The sequence below is a fragment of the Scardinius erythrophthalmus genome, assembly GCF_964197995.2.
Source record: "Scardinius erythrophthalmus genome assembly, chromosome: 19".
NCBI lineage: Eukaryota > Metazoa > Chordata > Actinopteri > Cypriniformes > Leuciscidae > Scardinius > Scardinius erythrophthalmus.
In genome coordinates this window covers 40,252,366-40,266,045 of record NC_138239.1, presented here as the reverse complement: position 1 = coordinate 40,266,045, position 13,680 = coordinate 40,252,366, and positions in this window count along the sequence as shown.

Genomic DNA, 13,680 nt, shown 5'->3' with positions numbered 1-13,680 from the left:
TGTATATGGGATTACCCAAATCCTCCATGTCACGGCTTCAGATGGTCCAAAACGCTGCTGCCAGGTTTTTAACTGGGGTTCGTAGACGAGAACACATTACTCCGATACTATCATCCTTAAATTGGTTGCCAGTGTGTTATAGAGTTGATTTTAAAATTTTGTTGTTAGTTTTTAAGGCTTTGATTGGTCTGGCACCATCCTACTTGTCAGATCTTATAAATGTGAAAAAGTCAACAAGATGCTTGCGATCCTCAGACAGCATTATACTGTCGTATCCAAGATCGAGACTGAAGTTGCGAGGTGATCGTGCTTTTTCAGTGGCCGGTCCTAGGATGTGGAACAGTCTTCCCTTATCTGTGAGGTCTGCTACGTCTGTTTATGAATTTAAATCTAAACTACAGTCGTATCTATTTACTCTTGCATATCACTCATAATTTTGATCTCGTTAAAACCTATCTATAGTGTTTTATTATCTGTTATTAATATATTGTGTGTGGTTTTGTTTTATATTTATTAACTTGTACAGCACAGTGGTCAACGTCTGTTGTGTTTATTTGTGCTTTATAAATAAATAAAATGAAAATGAAATGAAATGAAATAGGCTACCCTATTGATCAAACAGCAAAGATTTTGACACTCAGGGTGTCAACATTGCGTAATACTTGCTTGGGTGAATTTCACACCCAACAATCAAAGGAAAATACAATCAGCAACAGTTTACCCCCCAACAGACTGGAAGGAGCCAGATACCCAGGATTCAACAAATGACCAGTCAGTTTGGCACTGTAAATCAGAGACACTGTTTTCTTGACACATGGATTACCTGTCAATCAAAAAGTGACACAAATTATATGTTAATACTACTAGCTGCTTTGAAACAATCTGTGCTGTAAAAAGCACTATATAAATGAAGTGACTCACTCACTCACTCACACACATTCTCACACACACACACATTCTCACACACACACACAAACACACACACAGGGCTGGACTGGGACAAAAAATCGGCCCGGGCATTTTGACTAGAGACCGGCCCACCAGGTATTATTGGCAAAGCCATAAAGCCTTTGAATGAAAACAAACGCTGTTCTGACAGCGATGTACACTGTCCTGTTGGTATATATGTATCAATCTAATAAACTTAAACCTACACCATCCTCCCTATTCTGGTATTCTAAACAGTACTTAGCGGAAAACAAAAGACTGCTTGGTCGAGTTAACCTCCTGAACTATCTACTACACATGGTGGAAACCTGAAATTAAGACAGAGAAGACTAGAGGTGAGACATGATCATTAATGAGTATTAAAATGAATAAATTACAGATTTAGTGATATTTTCATAAACTATTTATTTACCACATTAACAAACAGCATGGCAGCACAAAATATTTTTTTAAACATGGCAACCTTTAAAAAGTGAAAGGAGAAAGTTGAGAAAGAATAACACTTAATTGAATTTTTGATGGCATTTTACACACAGTACTGGTACAGTATCTAGAAAATGTTGGAAAATACTGACATCATATACAGTACTTACTTACTTAAGAAATTATGATGGGACCCTGAAAAACAGGACACAAGTGAAAGGACAGAGAATGGCATTTGTTGGACTTGCTTATATGATCACAGTACTTGTATCTTTATTCCACAAAAATAGCTGAATCATATACAGAAGTACTTACGTAGGGACTTAAACAGTTGCATGGTCTAGAGAACCCCTTAAAGTATGATTAGACCCTGAAAAACAGGACAGAAAGGAACAACGATTAGATAAATAATAAAATCTATTAAGGATAGATTGTGATTGAATTGTATCACCAAAGACTATTTACTCACTGCATCAATAAAGTCACCCACAACACTTCCACAGCAGCAACACTGAACATATCTTTTTTTTTTTTATGATTAGCAGTTTATTGGATTTTCCAAAACATTTTACACACAAATCAGTCATGAAAACAAATAAAACCAAACATACAACAAAATAGAATGAAAGGAAGACATAACACATCCATAAAAAAAAAAAATAATATATATATATATATATATATATATATATATATATATATATTAATAAAAAACAAACAAAAAAAACACCAATAACAGTGATGCCCAGAGTCCTTGAGTTTGCAACCTTGTCTATATGTAGGTACAGTATTCAATCAAATGTGTCCGACAATCCTGTTACAGAGTTAAATTATATGTTTAAAAGCCAGAACGCCATTAAACGCCCAAAGTATACGCATGATACTTCCCCCATTTCAGGTTATACTCCTCCACTTTATCAAGCAACCTATAGGACAGTTGTTCAAGAGAAGCCAGCTGACCCAAAGCAGCACACCACGCATCCGGTGCAGGTGCGGAGGGGGCTTTCCATTCTTTGACCAGAAGTTTCCGGCCTAACATAAGGACAGACTGGGTCCAGTTAGAGAGTGGAGGGGTTAAATCGCTTAATGCAGAGGGGTCCCCCAAAATAAACAAACTAGGGGTGAACGGGATACTCTGGTCGACAATTTTCTCAACAACTGTATGTAGGGAAGACCAAAAAGCCTGAATTATTGGGCAACTCCAAAGCATGTGTACTAGGGTACCATTTTTGTCCTGACACCTCCAGCAATCGGAGTTCTCAACCAAACCAACCTTATGCAACCTGGATGGTGTCCAATAAATTCTATTTAATATTTTGAATTGGATAAATCGCGTTCGCAGCTCCCTTGAATTTTTTTTTCCATTTCTAAGAATTTTGCCCCATTCTGCATCTGAAAAAGACACCTTTAGGTCAGTTTCCCACGTCATTTTAAGGGACAATATATTAGAGTCCGAGGCCGTAAGGATCATAGCATAGTACACAGAGGCTTCATGACCACGCCCATAAATTGTTAGAACCTTCTCTAATAAGTCGCCACTCGGGATAACTAATGAATGGGAGCCGAAGACCTGCCCCAGGAGGTGTCTCAACTGAAAATACTTCCATTGTTGATTACGTGGTAAGTCAAATTCCTGTCTAAGTGCCTCAAAAGATTTTAATGTCCCATCCTGGTACAAGTCTCCGAGCACCCTAATCCCTTTTTGCAACCAGAGCTTCCAAAGGAAGGGAGATTTATTTATACAGAGTTTGGGATTACGCCAGATCCCGGCAGACTGATGTAGATACGGATCAAATTTAAAGATCTTAGCTACTCTCTTCCAGACCCACTGAATGTGGGAAAAAATGGGATGTGACTGATTCTGTTGGGATAGTTTTGCTGTGATGTATTCTATGGGTGTGAGAGGGGAGGACACCACACTTTCAAGGTGAAACCATGGGGGGGCTCTCTCGGGGGGCAAGGACCACCGTGCCATATGCCTAATGGTGAACGCATAATGATAAAAAAGCAAGTTGGGCACACCTAATCCTCCTCTATCCACTGGCCTCTGCAGCTTTCGCAGGTTCATCCTAGGACGTTTGTTATTCCATAAAAATTTATTACAAAGTTGATCAAATTGTTTGAAATAGCGCAACGGAATTTGGACTGGAAGAGCCTGAAGCAAGTAGTTAAATTTAGGAGCACAAATCATTTTAATGATGTTCACCTTTCCCCACATAGAAAGATACAAAGGAGACCACCGCTCTACATCGGCCCGCAGTTTGTCCAGTAGGGGGTCAAAATTTGTTTTAACCCCCTGAGGTCGGCGGTATCGGTCTTTTATCAGTGTAAAAGAAACTCATAAATACTCTGTTGACTTTGATTTTCCATAGGAGTTTCATACATCAATCGATTCTGTTAAATGTGTATTATTTTTCTGTATACTCACAATAAAAACAAAGTGTTGTGCTTTTCGCCAAATTAAGAAAAATAATCACGGAGCGAGTTCTGCCTTCTCTCTGTCCGTGTAGTCCATTCTGAAACGCGTCCGAAAATGAATCATAACTCAGCGAATACTTCTCACACAGGCACGTGATATATGTCTTTATGAAGCTTGAAATCTCTTCTTTTAAATGAAGTAATTAATAAAAAAAACAAATGTTTTCAACTCATGTAATCCGTTTGAAAGCAAGGAGAGGTACCGTTTTTTCCTTCTGCCTAATTATCTCTATAATGAACTGAGGCCGCCCCGCCCCCGGCGCTATTGACATGGTAAATAGTTTAGGTGATCTATGCTTCGCACCCGCCCCCCGATCAATGCCTTGAAAACACGAAGTTTCATCAGATCAGATTCACTGATAGTTCATCGCGTTTAGAGAGGATGGCGCGTTTCTCCGGTAAAGACGCTCTTCAGATGATTCTGGACAGCGAGGAATAACTCACCTTGGCTTTTCCTCAGAGGAAGATTGTAACTCAGACGAACGGCAGCATGTTCAAGAGCGAATTGATCACGCCGAGTTTTCACGTGAGTAAATACGTGAACTCAAGTGGTCTAGTGGTAGAACATTTGCCTAGCGTGTCAGAGGTTCTGTGTTCGAATCCGCACTCATATAGTTTTTTTTTTTTTTGTCAAATCAGATTATGTTTATCAGTGGTTGTATATCAGGCAGAGACATGTGTGTGTGTGTATTTTGTTTTGTAATTTCACTGGAACGAAAAGAGAGTCTCCACAACGGATTGAAGCGCGCGTCCGAGTGAAGACTGCGCGAGCCTAAAACAAACACAGTATCCGCGTCTGACTCGCGGGAATCCACGGCGCAAACCTGTGAGGGGCTGTGTTTTCTCGTTTATATTCCTTTTAGCATTTTAGCATTTATATTCCTTATAATAAAAATGAAAGACCTATGTTACAGACATATGAAAGACAACATTTCGTTGATTAGTTTTGGATAGATTATACATTTTTACTGTAAAATATCTGCCACCTCAAATAAGCTTTTTTTTGCCAATTTTTTTGTCAAAAATAATCAAATAATCAATCAAATCCTTAACTTTGAAATATGTATGATAAAATGTATACTTTAGTTTGTACAAAGAAAGATTACACTTGAATTGTTGTTTATTTAAATATTTACAAGGTAGATGTAAACAAACTATTAAAAGGTAAATATAAGCCTTTTCTTTAAATAATTTTTATTGTGTTTTATTAGTGACAAATTTGGGGAGAAGATAAATATTCCAAAACTGAAAATACAGTATGAGAATTAACTGCACAATTACATGTTTTCCTTGGCTATTATAGGCCAAATTGCAAGCACAATATGTGGAAAAATAAAAAAGAATTGAGATGCTTCCAACTGTTGCTCTTGCATTCTTGTGGCTCAGTGACTCACCTGAATGAATGGCTCATTAAGTATGCGGTCCTCAGGTGTGAACCACTACATATGCATGATCTGTGACGCCCACTCCGCATATGGCCTTTCCAAACAGAAAGTGCTTTGCAAAATTCAAATCAATGTATTGTGTTATGTGAAGGATTAGGCAGGGTGATTTTCACATAATTTTGAAGAAAAAACACTAGGCGATGACATCCATTAGACAAAAGTCTTATTGGCACATATTTAGTGTGTGTTTTGTGGTCTTATTTCAGAAACTTTAGTTTTTAGTTTTTTCAATAACCACGCATAAACATTATTCTCTCAAAAATGCAGACATGTACATTCTTGTTGCTCACATATTATGGTAGCCCTGTTTGTGCTAAATAGTGTGTAATTTTTTTTTGCCATTACTATGTTTATAAGCAACTGAAAAAAGCACAAATGTCAGGGCATGTCAGAACATCTCAAGGACCCCAAAAACACCTCAGACCCCAGAGGGTTAATGAGATCCGCCAATTTGGAGGGGAATGTTAACCCCAGATATTTAATGCCTTTCTTAGGCCAGGAAAAGGTGCCTGCCTGGAAGAGGGATTTGGGACAATATGATGTGAGAGGAAGAGCCTCAGATTTTGTCCAGTTGACTTTATAACCCGAAATGAATGAAAACTTGTCAATAATTTTAAATAGTGATACAAGAGAATGTTCAGGATCTGAGACAAACAAAAGAATATCGTCTGCATACATCATCAATTTATGACATTTGTCACCAATTTGTATGCCTGGGAATGCAGGCTCTCTGCGTATAGCAACCGCTAGCGGTTCAAGTGCAACTGCAAAAAGTAGTGGAGAGAGAGGGTCTCCCTGCCTCGTTCCTCTTTCCAGATCAAAAGGAAGGGAGATAATGCCGTTTGTGAGCACTGATGCCGAGGGGTGAGTGTATATGAGCCTGATCCAAGCTATGAACTTTTTACCGAAGCCAAAGCATTCCAGGGTGGAGAGCAGATAATGCCACTCCACCCTGTCAAACGCCTTTTCGGCGTCCAGCGAGATAGCAGCAATGGGAGAGGTATTATCCTTAGTGGCCCACATAATATCAATAAGTCTTCTGATGTTGTCAGCAGAGGAGCGTGAACGTATAAAGCCAACCTGGTCAGGATGGATCAAGGAGGTTATTACCCTGTCCAGACGGTTAGCTAAAATTTTAGATAGAATTTTACTGTCGCAGGAGGTTAAGCTAATAGGTCTAAAATTTTTACAGTCTAGAGGGTCTTTTCCCTCCTTCAATATAAGGGTGATAATGGCCTCAGATAACGAGGGAGGGAGTTTACCCTTCTCAAGAGCTTCATTATAGGTGTCTAGGAGTAATGGTGCAAGTTCCTCAGCATACGCTTTATAAAACTCAGCCGTAAAGCCATCAAAGCCTGGTGCTTTACTTGAAGGAAGGTGTTTAATCACGTCACTTATCTCCTCAATAGTAACAGGTGATTCAAGACGTTCGAGCTGGTCCTCTGACAGCACCGGCAGATCAAGACCTGACAGAAAAGATGATATGTCCTCTCTATCCCCTCCCGACTCTGAAGTATAAAGATTTATATAAAAGTCTCTAAAAGCTGAATTAATCTCCTTGGGATCAGTCAGGACAGACCCATCGTCCCCTTTAATAGCAGGAATGGCACTCATTGCTTCCTTTTGTTTAATGTACCTGGCAAGTAGTCTACCCGCCTTGTCACCTTCCTCAAAGTATTTCTGCCTTGCTCGAAATAGAGAGAATTCTGCCCTCTGGGTCATAATTGAATTAAACTCATACTTTAGTCTAGTCAATCTGGTAAGATTATCAGAAGACATATTTTTTTTACAGTTTGATTCTGCTGTTGTGATCTGTTTTTCAAGCTCCTGGAGTTTAGCATTGTTTTCCTTCTTCCTAAATGACGAGTATTGAATTATGTGGCCTCTCAAAAATGCTTTCAAAGCCTCCCAAGCTACCCCTGCTGACGGAGCCGTTGGAAGATTGGTCTCTATATAAAGGTTAATTTGTGATCTAAGTGATGCCTTAAAGGTCTCATCTAATAACAGACTAGAATTTAATCTCCATCTTGTTGACCTAGCTGGCTTATTAAAAGACAGAATATGAAGAAATATTGGACTATGGTCTGAAATAACTATATTACCGATGTCGCTCGCTCCCATTGCTGATACCAGCGACTGAGACACCAAAAAAAAGTCTATTCTGGAAAATGAGCTATGGGGTGAAGAGAAGAATGTAAAATCTCTCGAAGATGGATTTTGTAGACGCCAAATATCTACTAGACCCGATGCTCTGGACATATCTTTGAGCACTGTGTGTGCCCTAGTAGTACGGGCCGACGGTGAACTTCGGTCTAATATAGGGTCCATTACCTCATTAAAATTCCCCCCCATGATAATTGGATAGTCCCCTAAAGCATTCAGTTTCTTCTCGAGTAGCCCAAAAAATGCAGGATCGTCACCATTTGGAGCGTACACATTTGCTAGTATAATACTATTCCCCTGAATCTCACACAGCATCAACAGCATTCTCCCTGCCTCATCTTTACTCTCTTTTAAGCATTTAAATTGTAGTTGCTTGTTAACTAGAGTAGCTACTCCTCTGCTCTTACTACTGCCACAGGCAGCCGCCACAAAGCCCACCCAATCACCCCGAAGTTTTTGAGATTCTTGTGATAATAAATGGGTTTCTTGCATAAATACAACATCACATTTTTTAGATCTAATGAAAGTTAATACCTTCCTCTTCTTTACATTATTATGAAGGCCTCTGACGTTCCAGCTCATAAGCTTTAAACCTTTAGTACTACTAGCTGTAATAATATAAAACGAGTGCTATACAAATTGCGCTGTACCTTCCGAAATGACTCATTTATGAGAGACATCACAAAATAATAAGAGACAAAAAACACATTAAATTTAAACAAAGCGACAAAAATGCATCTGAGAAACCAGACGCTTACACTAATCTTATTTTGGACCGTGACACTCTAACTTGAAGCCGCTATGAACGTGCCCCGCCCACCCCGCACCCATTGCCCTGCCCAAGACAGGCAGTGAGGACACCCACCCTTCTAACTGCCCAACACTGGCATAAACATGAACATTATTAACAAAGAGGAAGATATTTAAAAGCTTAAACAATAGGTTACAAAAAAAAAAAAAAAAAAAAAAAAACCCCGGCCTAAAGAGAGATTTCCCCCTTTTCCTCCCCTCCCTCATTAAATATAATTATACAAACCAAAAATAATTAACCATAAAACCAAATACTTATAAAAAAAAAAAAAAAAATTATATATAATAATAATAATTATAATAATAATAAATAAATAAATAAATAAATAAATAAATAAATAAATAAATAAATAAATAAATAAATAAACCTTGAGTAGCCCATATGCGTAAACCCAAATAATGGGCAAACGTTGCAAGGACAAGACCTGGGATGCCTCACCTATAAAGTCTCAGTTTACACCGAAATATAAGCAGCAGTGTTGTCTTGGACCATATTTAGGTTTTACTAACCTCCAGGGCCCCAAAGGATCCCCCCTCCTCTCCTGAGGGGACAGAAATAGAGTAAATAAATAAAATTAAGGTCAACAGAAACATCATCTGAAAACCCCAACACAGGATCCAACGACACCCCACACGTCAATATAGTCCGCGAGGGATGGCGATATAAACACTCGGACGACATTCCACAAGTCCATATAGTCTGTAAACCTCCAGTAGCCTAGTATTATTCGCTAGTGCTTCGGCAAAAAACAATAAGAAGAAATGTCGGTTAACGGTCAGAACCAGAACATTTTGTGCGTTCAACTCCACCCTCGTACACTCCGGTGCTCAACCCCTTAAAGCTGCGAAACCGTGGCGCTGAATACCATCACTTCAAAACGCAGCAGCGCCGAGTTATCAAAGGGAATTAATGTAAGCCAAAGCCTTCTTATGGTCATCAAATCGGCGGGGGCCCTGCGCTGATCTCACGGTGAGCACTGCCGGGTAATCAAGAGAAAATTTCGTGCGTTTTTCATGGAGCATCTTCTTACACTCATTGAACTTTATGCGTTTCTCATTAACCATCTTGGAATAGTCGGCGAAGACCATTATACGATGCTCCTTCCAGGTAACTTTACCCATCTTGCGTGCAGCCTCCGAGATGCGATTACGGTCCTGAAATCTGAGAAATCTGGTGATGATGGGTCTTGCTGGCGAGGGATTTTCAGGACCCGAACTCTTGTGCAATCCTCCAATCCTGTGAGCTCTATCGATTTCCAGTTTCTCGGGAAAAGCGAGGTTTAGGATCTCCGGTAAAGTTTTTATGAGGAATGATGTGGTATCCCCATCTTCGCTACCTTCCGGAAACCCGATGAACCGTAAGTTATTCCTTCGCTCGCGATTTTCAATGTCGTCTAGTTTTTGGCGGAGGGCTTCCACCTCTGTAACGGTGGCTGGAGGGTTAGCCTGCTGCCTCTCATTAGCCTCCTCGAGGAAGCCCAAACGGCTCTCAACTTGAGAAATGCGGCTTGTGATTTCAGCTAGTTTGCTGTCAGTTGCACTAGTTGTCACCCAGATAGCCTCCAGCTTCTTGTCATGAGCGTCTGATTTTTCCAGGATTAATGCAGTGAGTTTAGCAAACTCTTTGGCTACATTACCAGGGATGGAGCTAGCATCCGGTTCAACAACGTCGGGATCGTCATGAGGCTGCGGTTTCTTCAGGTTAGGTTGGCTAGCATTAGCCATTTCGTTAGCCTTCGCTCCACTGGAGCCCGCTTTCGAGGGATTTGAAGTGCTTCTGGTGTTATTTGGCATTGTTGCAAATAAAGACAACTTTCCACACAATAACTCGCATAAATATGGACTCTTTGTCAAATTTAAAAGTAAATATCATGCGGGGATGGGCACAGTCCTTCCTCAAGCAGCCATTCTCGTCGATCGCGTCACGTGACTCCAACACTGAACATATCTTAACATATGGTAACCTTTAACCCTTAAAGACCGATACGGCCGCCCGCGGCATAAAATAACTATCGTTCTAAAATGTTTAATAACTTTTGAGTCGCTAATCCAATCTGTATGCTTTAAAATGCACCGTAAAGATGAGATTCACAGCTTTCCCGTGTTATCACGGTTGTCTCTATTGGTCATTCATAGGCTGCGTAGTGCCGGTGATTGCGTCATCAAAATCTGCAGCAGTGATTCGTCAAGGAAACACATGTGGTTTCTTTCTCTGAGCCAAACAGGAACGATTGTTGATGCTTAGTCCCACCCCCTTGCCCAGATTCGTCCAAACGGTCATCAACTCAACCAACAAACATAGTGATTGGTGATTTTAACAACCAATCACGTTTCTTTATACATTTTTAACAAACGCAATGCATTGAAACCTACGCATGAAAACTAACGGATGCAAAGTTTTTGACCATAGCGCAAAACACGAAAGAGCGCAAAACATGAAAGAGCATAAAACACGAAAGAGCATGAGTATGTAAAAAAAAAACAGAAGTACAAATCGGAGGATGTGTTAGAATTGATTTTTTTAAACGAGTCTTTAGACCTGGTTGAACCTTCCGATTCAGAAGATTGTTTGAATCATTTTTATTCATTGTTTGAATAATATTATAATAAATGGCTATAACTTGCTGAGGGATTGTTACATGTAGACAAAATTTCATCTGGAAGTCTAAAACAACCAAGTCTAACTTTCTAAAAGAAAAAAACAAAACTTCAGGAAGTTCTGTTTGAGTTCACACTGAAAACACCACATTTTTTGCTGCCGTTTTTCTTAAAATCCTGTTAATTTCATAAATTCTCTGACAAAAGAAATGTAAAACTGGGACTTTAAATGAGCTAGCTGGAAACCTTAGGTTCTCCTGTTTAAAATGATATATGGCACTTGATGCTTGCTGCTAGAATGGGTTAGAAAAACAAAGAAAATTACAGGTGAGTCAGGCGCCCCAATAATGTTCTAGGTCTTTAAGGGTTAAGAAGTGAAAGGACAGACAGCGAAGGGTGAGAAAGACTTGCACTTAATGGATTTTTTCAGACGATGACAGTACTGGTATGTTTACTCTAGAGAAATGGTTGAATCATATTCTATATAGTACTTACTTAAAATGAACCCACTTCAGGCTTCCAAAATTGACTGACAGTCTGAAATTAAACAAAGACAGATTAAGGCTGTAAGAAAACATGTTTATAAATGCCTAATACCCCAATCTCATATTTATTCTATCTACTGTCTTATGCATTAAAACCTATTAAGATGGACACATTCTAAGCATTTTCTGAGCATGTGACATGTTTGAAGTGAAGATAGATACTAAACCTATTCATTTACTTTTTAGGCAATAACAATAAAGTTGAATTTAATCTTAACTGATACATAATTAGGAATGTTTTGATAATTTTATTTCACCTAACCAGGTTACAAAAGCAGCTTTCTCAGCAGGTCACTCTTCTCAGCTACCCTGTCAATGACCATGTCGGAGTCCAATGACATGAGAATGTCCTTTTCACTGGCCATCAGCATAAACATCTCCAGCCTGTTTCCAGACAGGCTGCTTCGGAGTCTGCTTTTAATGAACTTGAGTGTAGAGAATGTTCTCTCACAGGCAACCTGAGTGAGAGAGAGGGTCAGCAGGTACTTGTATGCCAGCCCAAGGAGATGGTAGGCATCAGACAGCATGTTGAACCGCCTGAGAATTTGATAGCAGCACAGTGGGCAATTTTTGCAAGAATCACAGATTTTGGTCACAATTTCACTTTCTTCGTCCCATTCTTCAGATCTGTCCTCTGCTGTTCTGGTCCTGTAGTCATCTACATGTGACGTCTTAAGCCTTTCCCACTGTCCAGCAAAACTTTTCAGTTCTGACTGAAGGTTATTTACTGTAGCCATGCTGTCAAATTTGAGGAGACATGTGCTGAGGTTTTGAAGTGCATTACTAGGAAGAGAAACTGTTCTGACCTGGCTAAACTTCCTGGGCTCCAACCATGCCAAATCCGCAACAAGAGGGCCATTTGTGACAAATCGTCTGTGGATTGCTTCAATAACTGTGTCCAGGATGGTGTTGTGCACTTTCACCTCATATGTTTTCTCAGCATTGATTTGCAACTCATCTTCAGTCATCTCTCCGGCCATGCGTTTTCTCTTCTTGGCTCTCTTTTCAGGAAGTGCAGCCTCCACTTCCATGTCTGTGTTGTCCTCCCTCTCCTCGAGTTTCTGATTTGTCTGTTTCACAAATGTGTCTGCAGCTGCCTTCACAGTTGGGAAGTCCCTGGCGATACTTTTGAGGCTATCTTGTGTGGCAGTAACCATATGATGGGCAGAGAGAATGTCCATCCCCTTTGACTGGAGGTACTTCGACAGAGGAGTTGTTTGCTCAAACACTCTAAGAAATATCTGTGCTGTTAAGACAGTTTTATGCTTAAAGAGACCCTCTTTAAAGCCTTGTGCTTTGGCACGAACAGCTGGCTTTTCTTTTTCCCTCTTTCCAATGGCTTCCAGCGTGAGCACTACATCAATGAAAAGGCCATCATCTGGTTTTCCAAAATGTCCAAAGATTTTTTGGAGGACATCATGCTTGGCCCACCACCGTGTCTCACCTATTGGACTGAGGCGTCTGTGTCTTGTCTCTTCTTGGGTTTGTTTCTCCCACAGATTAACCCTCTGGAGTCTGAGGGGTTTTCTGGGCCCTGGAGGTGTTCTGACATGCTCTGACATTTGTTGTTTTTTCAGTTATTTATAAACATGTTAATGGCAAAGGTGTAAATTCACTCTATAAAGCACAAACAGGGCTACCATCATATCTGATCAACATGCTTGTAAATCTTTGTGTTTTTTAGAGAATAATGTTTATGCGTGGTTATTTGAAAAAATAAAAATGAAAGTTGCTGAAATAAAACCACAAAACATATAGTAAATATGTGTCCACAAGACTTTTGACAAATGGATGTTGTTGCCTAGGATTTTTTCTTCAAAATGATGTGAAAATCATCCTGCCTAATCGTTCTCATAAAACAATACATTGATTTAAACGTTGTAAAACAGTTTTTTTGTCAGAAGAGGTTTATGCATGGGAGTGGTAATGGCTATAAATATTAATGAGATTCAGACCAGGGGTGTGACATAGACACCCCCCCAATGACTAATGGCCCATCGCAGCCTGAACAAAAGAAGTAGAGGAGGTTTTGTTTTTCAATCTGTTTTATTGTAATTCCTCTATGTGGAGGAACATAATGTTCTAAATTTGCTCTAAGCAAATCAAATGTGACCAAAATAAAAAAAATAATCAGTCTGTTATAAACAAAGCAATTGTGAGCGATAAACAAAAGTAACTTGTACAATCCGACCCCCCAAACATGAAAAGAGCTGAAAGAAGTTAAAGAGAAAACAAATAACGCACACTATAACCTTATAAACAATAATATG